The sequence below is a fragment of the Paroedura picta genome, chromosome 3 (genome assembly GCF_049243985.1).
Source record: "Paroedura picta isolate Pp20150507F chromosome 3, Ppicta_v3.0, whole genome shotgun sequence".
Taxonomy (NCBI): Eukaryota; Metazoa; Chordata; class Lepidosauria; order Squamata; family Gekkonidae; genus Paroedura; species Paroedura picta.
In genome coordinates this window covers 13,216,475-13,227,877 of record NC_135371.1, presented here as the reverse complement: position 1 = coordinate 13,227,877, position 11,403 = coordinate 13,216,475, and the positions used below count along the sequence as shown (strand labels likewise).

The 11,403-nt window shown below is 52.2% G+C and overlaps 1 long non-coding RNA gene across 1 annotated transcript; it reads left to right on the top strand.

Moving 5' to 3' along the window:
- Positions 1-6,740: 6,740 nt before the first annotated feature.
- On the top strand, positions 6,741-9,786 carry LOC143834527 (uncharacterized). Its single transcript, XR_013229800.1, has 3 exons — positions 6,741-6,882; positions 8,262-8,366; positions 9,475-9,786. It is a non-coding gene; the product is annotated as an uncharacterized LOC143834527 (long non-coding RNA).
- The last annotated feature ends 1,617 nt before the right edge of the window (positions 9,787-11,403 follow it).

The following is an 11,403-nucleotide window of genomic DNA, read 5'->3' as shown; positions in this document are numbered from 1 at the left end:
GGGCTGCAACCTAGAGGGCAAGGCAATGGACTGGTGGGTTACCCAGTACGAGAGGGGGACGGCGGCAGCCACCTCCTTAGAATCCTTCAGGGCTGCCCTCCGCACGGCTTTCCGCGACCCTTTCCGTGAACGAAAGGCGACAGAGGCCCTAACCAAGCTGAAACAGCGGGGGAGACCCCTGATGGACTATGTAATTGATTTTCGGGCCATCTCGGACCGAATCACTACCTTGAACGAGACCCAGATCATCAACGCCTTCTTGGATGGCCTGGACCGCCCCGTGGCCGACGGAATCTTCAACCGGGGACCACCAGAGGACGGGGACCTCCAGCAGTGGATCGACGCCGCGGGGGTAATCGAGACGAACCTCGCGAACTACCGAGCCTATCAGCGTCGCCAGGAGGCGGCCCGCCTGCTCCGTTCGTCGCGGTCCGACAAAACCCCAAGTGCCCCGAAACTGCTCGCCTCACAACCTGCCTCGACCGGTGCGCCAGACCGGGAGAAGCGCAAGCAGCTGGGGCTCTGCCACGAGTGTGGGGGGAAGGGACACTTTGCCTCTGTGTGCCCAATGCGCCTGGCGAAATCCAAAACCCCCTCCCAGCAGGAGAAAAGCCAGCGCCCCCCGGACAAGCGCCCGGCTGACCGCCAGCGCCCGTCCGACAAATCGGCGGGTAAGCACGGGGGGACCCGAGCGCTCCTCGCCCCTGTTTCATCCTCGGTGGAGGCGGAAATCTCCTCCCAGACCAGCCCCGAGTCCTCCCAGTCGGACAGCTCGGGAAACGAGGACGGTCCGTCATGCCGGGCGCCCCTCGGCGGACCCTCCCTGTCGGCACTCCGGCGCCCCCAAGACGAATCCTACCCCCCATCCTCCTCCCGGCGGTACTAATCAACGAGGAGGCGGACACCCGGGTGGAGGTCCAGGTCTGCGTGGACTCCGGCTGCTCGACATCTTTGGTGACCCCCGGAATCGCGCAAGCCCTCGCCGCGCGCCAGGAGGACCTGGCCAAGCCAATAGTGATGCGTCAGGTGGACGGCGCCCCGGTTGGGGGAGACGCCATCCGCCACGCCACCAGCGCCCTGGCCCTGAATCTGGGATCCCACTGGGAACGGATCTCCCTCACGATCGCCCCCGTTGCGGGTTTCTCCATCCTGCTCGGCTTGGACTGGATGGACCTTCACCGCCCCGAAATCGATTGGGACGAAAAACGCCTCGTCTTCTCCCACCCGAACTGCAAGCTGCACTTCTGGTATCGGGACCAACCTGAGGCGCCGCCCGTGGCCATCGCGGGGACCGTGGTCCCGTGGTCCGAAAGCCCGGCCACGCTCAATCCCTGGCTGAGGGCGATGGGCCTCTACTCGAACCCCGACGACGCCATCCCGGCCTGTTACCGCGACCTCGCTGAAGCTTTCTCGGAGGAGGAATGCAACCAGCTGCCCCCGCACCGCCCGACGAATTGCGCCATCGAGTTGGTCCCGGGGGCCAAACTCCCGAAGGCCAAACTCTACAACATGAGCCTGGCTGAACTTCGGGAGCTTCGCGCCTTCGTCGACAAAAACCTAGCCCGGGGCTTTATCCGCCCGGCCACCTCTTCCATGGCAGCTCCGGTCCTGTTCGCCAAAAAGAAGGACGGCACCCTCAGACTTTGCACCGACTACCGAGCGATCAACGCGGTCTCCAGGGTCAACGCCTACCCCCTTCCCCTCATCAAGGACCTGCTCAGCCGCCTGGGGGAGGGGCGCATCTTCACCAAACTGGACTTACGGGACGCCTATTTCCGGGTCCGCATCGCCGAGGGGGACGAGTGGAAAACGGCTTTTAACACCCCACTGGGACAGTTCGAGTACCTCGTCATGCCGTTCGGGTTAAGCGGCTCTCCGGGCGTGTTCATGAACGTTATCAACGAAGTATTGCACGATTTGTTGTACCGGGGGGTGGTGGTCTACCTGGATGATGTGTTGATTTATTCCCGGGGGGAGGAAGAGCATACAGCTCTCGTCCGAGAGGTCTTACGCCGTCTGGCGGATCACAAACTGTACGCCAAGCTCCCGAAATGTGAGTTTCACAAACCCCAGGTCGATTTCTTGGGCTACCGGGTTTCGGGGGAGGGGATTGGGATGGACCCCGCGAAGGTCCAAGCGGTTCTCGACTGGGAGACCCCCCGGACCCGCAGACAGCTCCAATCCTTCCTCGGGTTCGCCAATTTCTATCGTGACTTCCTCCCAGGGTTTTCCAAGGTGACCCTACCCCTCACCGACCTCCTCAAGACCAAGGGGAAGGGGGCCAGGGACGGCCGTCCGGGGGCGCCACTACCGTGGACTGAGGACTGCACACAAGCCTTTGAACACCTCAAACACCTGTTCACTTCCGAACCCATCCTGGCCCACCCAGAGATCGACAAGCCCTTCGTGGTGCAAGTCGACGCCTCCAACGAGGCTGTCGGGGGGGTTCTCCTCCAGAGGGGGGAGGGGGGCAAGCTCCGGCCCTGCGCCTACCTCTCCCGCAAGTTTTCCCCCACCGAGCGGAACTGGCCCATTTGGGAAAAAGAGGCTGCGGCGGTCAAAACCGCCCTGTCCACCTGGCGGCACTTCCTGGAGGGTTCCCCCATCCCCTTCGAGGTCTGGACCGATCACAAAAACCTCGAGGCCCTACGGAAGCCACGCACGCTCAACGCGAAGCAAATTCGGTGGGCGGACTTCTTCTCTCGATTCGATTTCACCCTCGTCCACATCCCGGGGCGCAAGAATTTCATGGCGGACGCCCTCTCCCGCATGTTTCCGGGGGAACACCGCCCCTCCCGGGTGGACACGGTCTTTACCCCCAAACAATTGGGGCTCTTGGCTCAAACCCGCAGCCAGACCAAGGCGGGGCGCCCGGCCCAGGGCCCCCCTCCGGACCCGTCAGGGCCTCCCCCCACGGTGCCGCTCTCGATTCCCCTGTCGGAATTCCGCTCGGCCCTGGGTCCGGACCCGCAACTTGCCAACCTCCGTTCGCAGCTTCGTGCCCACGAGGGGGTCTGGTACAAAGGGGATCGCCTGTATGTCCCCGCCTCGATGCGCAAGATGATCTTGGAATTATGCCACGACAGCAAGGCTGCGGGGCATTTTGGCTTCCTGAAAACTTGGGGGCTGCTCCGCCGCCAATTCTGGTGGCCAGGGGCCCGCCGGGACGTGGGGAAATACGTCGCGGGCTGCCCAGTGTGCCTCGCGCACAAGCGGGGGGTGGGTAAACCCCAGGGTCTTCTTAAACCCCTGGAGATCCCCGACCGCCCCTGGGAGATCATCTCCATGGACTTCATCACCGACTTGCCCCCCAGCCAGGGGAAAACGGTGATTTGGGTGGTGGTGGACCAATTTTCGAAACAGGCCCACTTCGTTCCCTGCCCGGGGTTGCCCACTGCGCAGCGCCTGGCTGAGTTGTTCGTCACCCACGTGGTGCGCCTACATGGTTTCCCCCGCAAGGTGATTAGCGACCGGGGGGCACAGTTCGTCGCCAAATTCTGGGGGGCCCTTATGGACCTGGCGGGGGTATCTAGGGGGCTGAGCTCCGCGTATCACCCCGCCACAAATGGTCAAACTGAGAGGGTTAACCAGGTGCTCGAACAGTATCTCCGCTGCTTCCTGAACTACCATCAGGACGATTGGGTTTCCCTCCTGCCCCTCGCGGAGTATGCCTATAACAACGCCCCGCACTCGAGCACTGGGAAAGCACCCTTTGAAGTGGTTCATGGTTACGCCTCGCCCCCCTTCCCCGCTCTCGTGAAACCACCGGGAGATCCCGCCGCCTCCCCGCCGGGGGTGGACGAGTGGGCGACCCGGGTGCGGGAGGCCTGGGGGGGAGGTATCAGAGTCCCTGAAAAAGGCCAAGGCTGACTTCAAGAAGTGGGCTGACCGCAAACGCCAGAGCCCCCCCGCATATGCGGTGGGAGACGAGGTGTACATCTCCACAAAACACCTCAAAAATAGGCGGCCGTGTAAAAAGCTGAGCTACCAGTTCATGGGCCCCTTTAAGGTGACCCAAGTGCTGAACGAAGTCACCGTGCGAGTGGAACTCCCAAAGACCTACCGCAAGGTCCACCCGGTTTTTCATGTCAGCTTGGTCAAAAAGGCTCCTCCGCCCGATAAGTGGCACCCCCGATCCCATCCACCACCCCCCGTAATGGTGGGGGAAGAAACGCACTATGAATTGTCCGACGTTGTCGATTCTCGCTTTTTCCGCAAGCAATTGCAGTATTTAGTCTCCTGGAAAGGCTTCCCCGACTCCGACAATGAATGGGTGGACGCGGAGGACGTCGCTGCCCCGATTCTCCTCTGCAAATTCCACACCCGCTTCCCCGATAAGCCGGGCCCTTCCCCCGTAGCTGCCGGAGCCTGAGGGCGAGGGGTGGGGAGGGGCCTTAAGGGGAGGCGAGTGTCATGACCCCCCTGGTTCATGCCATCCTGTTCCTGCATATTCCCTGCTCTTGCATATTCCCACTTTCTCAGGCCTCTTCCGACCCAAGGCCATAAAGCAATAAACCTGTCCTCTGAGATGTTTCCTCCCTTCCTTTTCCCAGCGGGCGAGGAGGCCCAACAACTGTATCAATCTCACTGTAAGTGTCCTTGCGGAGACAGCCAAATCTCAACAATGTGCCATCTCCCCGATAAGGCACCTGGCCATCTGGTAGCCTGAGAACAGGACCCCTTTTGTCGTTTCTACCCGCTCTCCCGCCAAAACCCCTGAGCACCCCTCCTTTATTTGGTGCACCCTATATCTACCCCACCCGGTTCACTTGTACTTTGTTATTATCAAGATCTTTGCTTAGGAAGATCTTGGCATGCTTAGCTAACTGTGGACTTTGCCTAATAAAGCTCTATTTTGGAATTTGCAACCGACTGTTGGATTCTTGATGCGCTTTCACTTGGGACTCCACCAGCTGGGCTCAGCCTGATTCCTGACAGCTAGTCACTGGGGCATGCCCCACACCTCTCCCCTCCTGATTCACTGCAGCCATCTCTGCTCCCCTCCCCTTCCAAGCCAGAGCTACTCACTGGGGCTGGCTCCTATTCTACTCAGCAAGTTTATAGGGCAGCAAGAAGTTGGGGGCAGAGATCTGACCCTTATCAGCCCCTCCTGGCCAAGGGCTCCCTCCGGATAGGGGCTAAGGTACAGGAGAGGGCCATTCCTGGCCAAGGACCAATCAGGTAGCAAGTGACCTGTCATTTTTGAATATATATGGTTTACTGATTATTCTTATTCTTTGCCTTATTTAACTAGACCAGTCCTTGGAGTATATTTCTTCGCCAGATTGGGGAGGGGTGGGGTCAGAATGCAAAGAGAAGTGGCTCTAAACATTTTTCCTCCTGGGACATTGTCACCAAACAATAATAAACGTAGTCTCCAAAGCACAATCACTTACTTCTTAGAGTTTGTTTTCTGTGAATAAAAAAGCACCCTGAGGAAACTCCTCAACTCAAGATTCATGCATCTTGCCATTGAGGTAGCCCATGTATCATATCAGGGTAGAAGAAACACTCCAGAAATTCACTAAGAAAACCCTGGTCCAGGGGACCATTTTGAAGATCTTCTGGGCTTTGAGGAAGATCTGGAGATAAATGACAGCCCCTGGAAGTGACAGTGATTTCAGCATCTTCCTACCTTACTAGTTTGACCTTCAGCAGATAATAGGAAGCCAGCTAGAAGCCTGTGTTGACTGATCCACAGAGGTGGCTTGATTGGTGAAATCGGTCATTTCTCAGCCTTTCTGTTCTATTTTAAATCGAAAAGGAACATAGAGGGCCATTCGGCACACAGAAAATGAAGTGAAAGGGTTACCTCTTGAAGACACATTTTTTTTTTGAAGTTTTACACAACATCAGCAGTATCCAGCATTCCAGCAGCAAACTAACAGCTACATCCTCCATTTTCAAGCACTAGCTGGGGAATCCACAAAAAAGGGTTCCCCATCCTTGTAGCACAAGTGGGAGGAGAGCGATCAGCAACCACTTTGTAACCAAAGTGGCCAGAACTGGCGTGATTCTCTGTATCTAGCACCCACCCTCGTGCCTGCCTCAATTTCCCTTCTCCCTGGAATGGGGCTTTTTTTTCCTTTTTCCTTTTTTTGTAGCAAGCTGCCAGGAGCAATGAATATGTGTTGCTTGAGCCAGGCAGAGAGAAAAAAAATTCTACCCACCAGTTACCACACAAAGCATGCCTCTCAACCCCCCCTCCAAATTTTTTCTCCTTATTTAATGGTGTTGATCATCAAGCCAAAGGTTCTCAGCTTTTGAAAAAAAAGGGGAGAAACAATATACATGTAATTGCTCTCAAGCTGCAACCAATTAATGGAGAGCCCAGAAAGGGGCTTTGAAAGCAAGTGAGGTGGATTTCCATGGCCTTCCTCTGCAGCGTCTTCTTTGGCACTCGCCCACCCAAGCTCTCAAGATCAGACCGTGCCACCTTCCCTCCCCCATAAACATTAACAGATTAATTAAAGTGTGGGAATCTTGAATCTGATTACACACCTTCCTCCATCTGTGGAAATAAGTGGAGGAAATGGCCATGCTGTCTTTGGTCATGGTCCGAGGGTCAATGCACAGCAATATCAAGGCGACCTATGGAGCTAGTAAACACCCATTTCACTTGATACAGGTGCTTCCTCTGACTTGGCTACCCAATAATAGCTTGGTATAAATTGAGCTGGAAACACAAGGTCGCCTCAAACCAATGGCCTGGCCAGCCCAGTGCAGCAAGAAAAGGGAGGCTTCCCAGAGAGAGGACAGTTCCTTTCTCCATGCCAGAGGGCTATCCTGCAGGTAGCAGCTTTGATCTGGAGACTGTGGAGATGCATGTAGCTTGGGCTGCCATACTTCTAGCCAGTGTATTTCTTTGTCCCAGACCCGGAGGTAAGTCCTACCTCAAAGTGATGAGGAGAAAGATCTCCCTAAATCACATTATTTTAATTATTTGAGGCTGATGTTGTTTTTAGGCTGGTTAGAAAATATGGTGCTGAGAAGGAACCTATTGGAAAATGACTAATAGATTTAAAGGTAAAGGTAAAGGTATCCCCTGTGCAAGCACCGAGTCATGTCTGACCCTTGGGGTGACGCCCTCCAGCGTTTTCATGGCAGACTCAATACGGGGTGGTTTGCCAGGGACTTCCCCAGTCATTACCGTTTACCCACCAGCAAGCTGGGTACTCATTTTACCGACCTCGGAAGGATGGGAGGCTGAGTCAACCTTGAGCCGGCTGCTGGGATCGAACTCCCAGCCTCATGGGCAGAGCTTTCAGACGGCTGCCTTACCACTCTGCGCCACAAGAGGCTCTATTAGATTTAGATTTAGGAATAATTAAACCCAACTTCATATAAAGTGTGACAAGATATGAAGTGTTGTGCAATGGTCTTGCTCCTGCCTCGTTCTAGAACTAAGACCATGTGACCTTGGGGCAAATCCATTGATTACTGATTCCTCCATTAGGGAAGGAAGTCTGTCTACAAATTCAAACGCTCTCTCTGTACCGAGGAGAAATAAAGCCAATGGTTTTATTTATGGAGTTGATTTGGGGTTTTTTTTTTTTACAGCTGGTTAGAAAGTAGGTGATGGGAAGAAAGTGTATTTCTCTGTATTTCTCTCTTCCATAGATGTGACTGGTTCTAACTCACTTGAGCTGGCCTGTCTCTCATCCCAACCTGTTTCAAAGTTTTCATGAGAATAGAAAAGAGAGGGCAAAATCATGTAAGCTGCCCTGAATTACTTGGAGGAAAGGGGATATGAAATTGTGATAACAGATGGCAGGCCTACACAGAAGAAACAATTAGTGGAAGGACTGCAGCCCTCTTTCCCCATTTCCTTCTTCTATCTCTGTATCCTTTCTCCCTTCAGAGCTCTCCACTGCCACGTCTTCCCACCTTGTGCCCGTCAATCTAACCAACAAGTCATCACCAGAGTTTCTACCTCTCTTTGTCCCACAGAGAGAATCTAAAGAAGGATAAGATTGCCCCAGCTCACTTACAGATCTGGGAACCGGAAAGATACTTTTAACAATCACAAAAGTTACATCAAAATAACAGAATCATTCAAATTTGATTTTTTTTTGGGGGGGGGGGAGGGAGCAGGAGGGATGCCGAAAGAAGAAAACAAATTGACAAGTGAGTGCGTCTCAAGGAATGCCCTACTGGAGCATTCAGTTTAAGGAGGAGAGAGAGTGGCCTGGTGGCCATTCCATTAATCATGACATTTGCAGGGAGTTCTCAGAATCATCATGTCTCATCTTTTCCAACAGATACCCTCACATGTCACGAGTGTGTTAGTGCCGAAAACACCAAATGCCTTCCTGAAGGAAAGACGTGCAGCGGCGTGGGTTGCATGACAATGACCTTTATTACCCGTAAGAAGCTTTGCCTTGGTTCATATGTTATGGTCACCAACCTAGGATGACCAGATGCAAAGGAGGACGTGGCTCCTCCACCTCCACTGGGGGTACATAAGGGGACATTTGGACAGGTGCATCTTTTACACGATAAGCTTGAACAAAGTATGAGTCCAGTGGCACCTTTTAGACCCTAAGCGTTTTATTCATGGTATATAAGCTTTCTGCACACTTCTTCTTAAAGAGGCCACTGGACTCAGATAATTGTTTTGCTGGTTTAGACCAACCCAGCTACCCACTGGAATCGATGATAAGCTTTTGGTTTGAGTAAAGGAAGCTTTTGTTATCACCTGTGCATTAGGTAAAAGAGTGACATAGTCCTCTTTGTTCTTCTACTGCAGAAGACTAGTCCACTCAGAACTTTCCACCTTTCAGACCTCAATAAAGGAAGATGCACCCCTCTTCTGTTGCATCTGGCGCCCAAGCAATGTTTCTCTTCTCTTTCCTTCCTAGCTATCAAGATGGATAGCATCATATTCTCATTTCTGCTTTGGAAATGGAATCTTTAGAACTTTTCTACCCCCATAGGACAGGAAGGCCTGGAGGATCATTGTCCATGGGGTCGCGATGGGTCGGACACGACTTCACACATAACAACAACAAGAACATTGGTTCTCAACCTGGGGGTCAGGGCCCCTTTGGGATCGAACAACCCTTTCACAGGTGTCGTGGCAGGGCAAGCAGCTTGGCCAGGGGGTGCCATACACAGAACAGCCTTGCGGGGTAGATCGAGATAGAGCATTGGTCTGTCTGGAGCAGTAGAAAAGAGCGAGATCAGCATGGTGGGACAAGAGGCAGAACTGAACTGAGAAGCCCTGGGGGGAAAAATCAGTTGATATACAATCATGAACAAGAGATCTTCACGCCATGGGTCAGTTTTGGTTTAATCCCTTGCATCATTTTATGGTTGGGGGTCACCACAACATGGGGAACTGTATTAAAGGCAAGGTCGAGAACCACTGCTTTAGAACATGATGGGAGCTTCCTTTTGGAGTTCAGGTCTAGCATACGACAATTTCTTCCTTCATCTAAATTCGAAAATGTCTTCTGCTCTCCCTCCACACAGTATCTTATTCGCTTGAAGTCAGGACATGCTACGATGAGGACACACATTGTGGATCTACAGTGCCAGTGGCAGTGCCAGAGGATTCGCTAACAGTAGAATACAAATGTTGCTCTAATGGAGACCTCTGTAATATTAATGGATAATTATTCATTAATATTGATTATTAATATTGATTAATAATATTCATTACTTATTAATATTCTCAATCGAGAATCAGTGAGAAGACAAAAAGTATTTCAAGAGGGACTTCATCCCCGAATTGAGGTATATATCTGACTTCTTCACTTGGTCACCATTGAAATAAGAGACGGTCATGCAGAACGACAAAACCTGGCTCAGCCTCTCATTTGACCCTTTTCCCTATGCTTCTGTGTGGTGTTTTAAATTTTATTTACTCTATTAACTTTATAAGATTTATCTCTGGAACACAGTAGATGAGCAATTGGGATGTGAGTGTCCTGCATAGTGCAGGGGGCTGGACTAGATTGCCCAGGAGGTCCCTTCCAACTCTAGGATTCTATGATTCTATGAATTCCATTTTATGTGGAATGAGAGAAGTTTGGTCATCTTTCTGACCTCCTTGGGCGGGCCATTTGAATAAATGGGAGCCAAAACAGAGAATGCACAGGTCTGGGCAGCTGCTGATCTTACTCAGTTGCCGGGTAGGACTTGCCCAGACTTTCAACATTGGCCCATTACAAACACACATCTTGCTTCCATTCTTGACTTTGAATGATGTACTCGCCTTACATTCTTTTTCTTCTTGTGTATTTAAACTGCAGCTACAATTTTTAAAATGCACTTTCCTAAAATGGGGGAGGGGACGTCTTTTGTGACATGTGTGTGTGGCGTCCAAAGTTTTTAAAACTTTACACAGTTGTCCTAGGACATACATGCAAGGGAGTTTCAAAGCTTTAGGCCAGGGGTAGTCAAACTGCGGCCCTCCAGATGGGAATTGTAGTCCATGGACATCTGGAGGGCCGCAGTTTGACTACCCCTGCTTTAGGCTTTCCATCCCAGTGATCTTTCTCGCTGATTGCTTCATCTTCCTAGGAGAACAGGTAGCAGGTCAATTCCTAGATTTTCTCCCTAAAACAGGGCATCAGGGTTCACTGAAAAGGTCATCCTGAACAGCAGCCATCAATAACTACGCTTTACAATGTTTGAAGTTATTGTTTGTTGAGGTCTTTCTCCGGTTTGTTGAGGTCTTTCTCCTCTGAGGTTGTGAAGAGCAGGCCTGCTGGGGAGGGGTCTGCTGGGGAAACATTTAAAGACCCTGCCAAACAGCTGATCCGCATGATAAGCTGTTTGGCGGCATCTTTTTCAAGAAATCACAAATCATTTGTAGAGAAATGACAGTGATTTGAGTGTCTTTCTACCATACTAGTTGACCTTCAACAGATAAGGCCACCACCAGGAGGGTTATATATTCAGCAGACCCCTGCAACCAATGAGCAAAGGTCAGCTCAGATTTTAGAGCCTCCTGTTTCTTATCATGCCACTTTCTCATATTTGCACCCCATTCTTCAGTTTCAGCAGACCCCTGCTACCAATGAGCAAAGTTCTGCTCACATTTTAGAGCCACCTGCTTCTTATCATGCCACTTCCTCTTATTTCCACCCCATTCTTCAGTTTGCCAGACATGGCTATCCACAAGCCCTTTTATGTGTCAGAAATAGGTCAACTAGCAGGATCCTCAGCAAGACACAGGAGTAATGCAGTCATTTGCAGAAAAGGACAGGGCAGGGCTCTCATCCTTGAGTGCCTCTATGCTCCTTCTCCCTTTGGACCTGCATACTGGGCCCCACCTTCACCAGCCAGGTGTCATGATGTTTTAAATCCTACCTGGTAAAATTTTGATCATACTTGAGGACTGCCTCCTCCCTTGCATATTCTTTGGACTTCGGGTCAGTCAAGTTGCCAACCCCT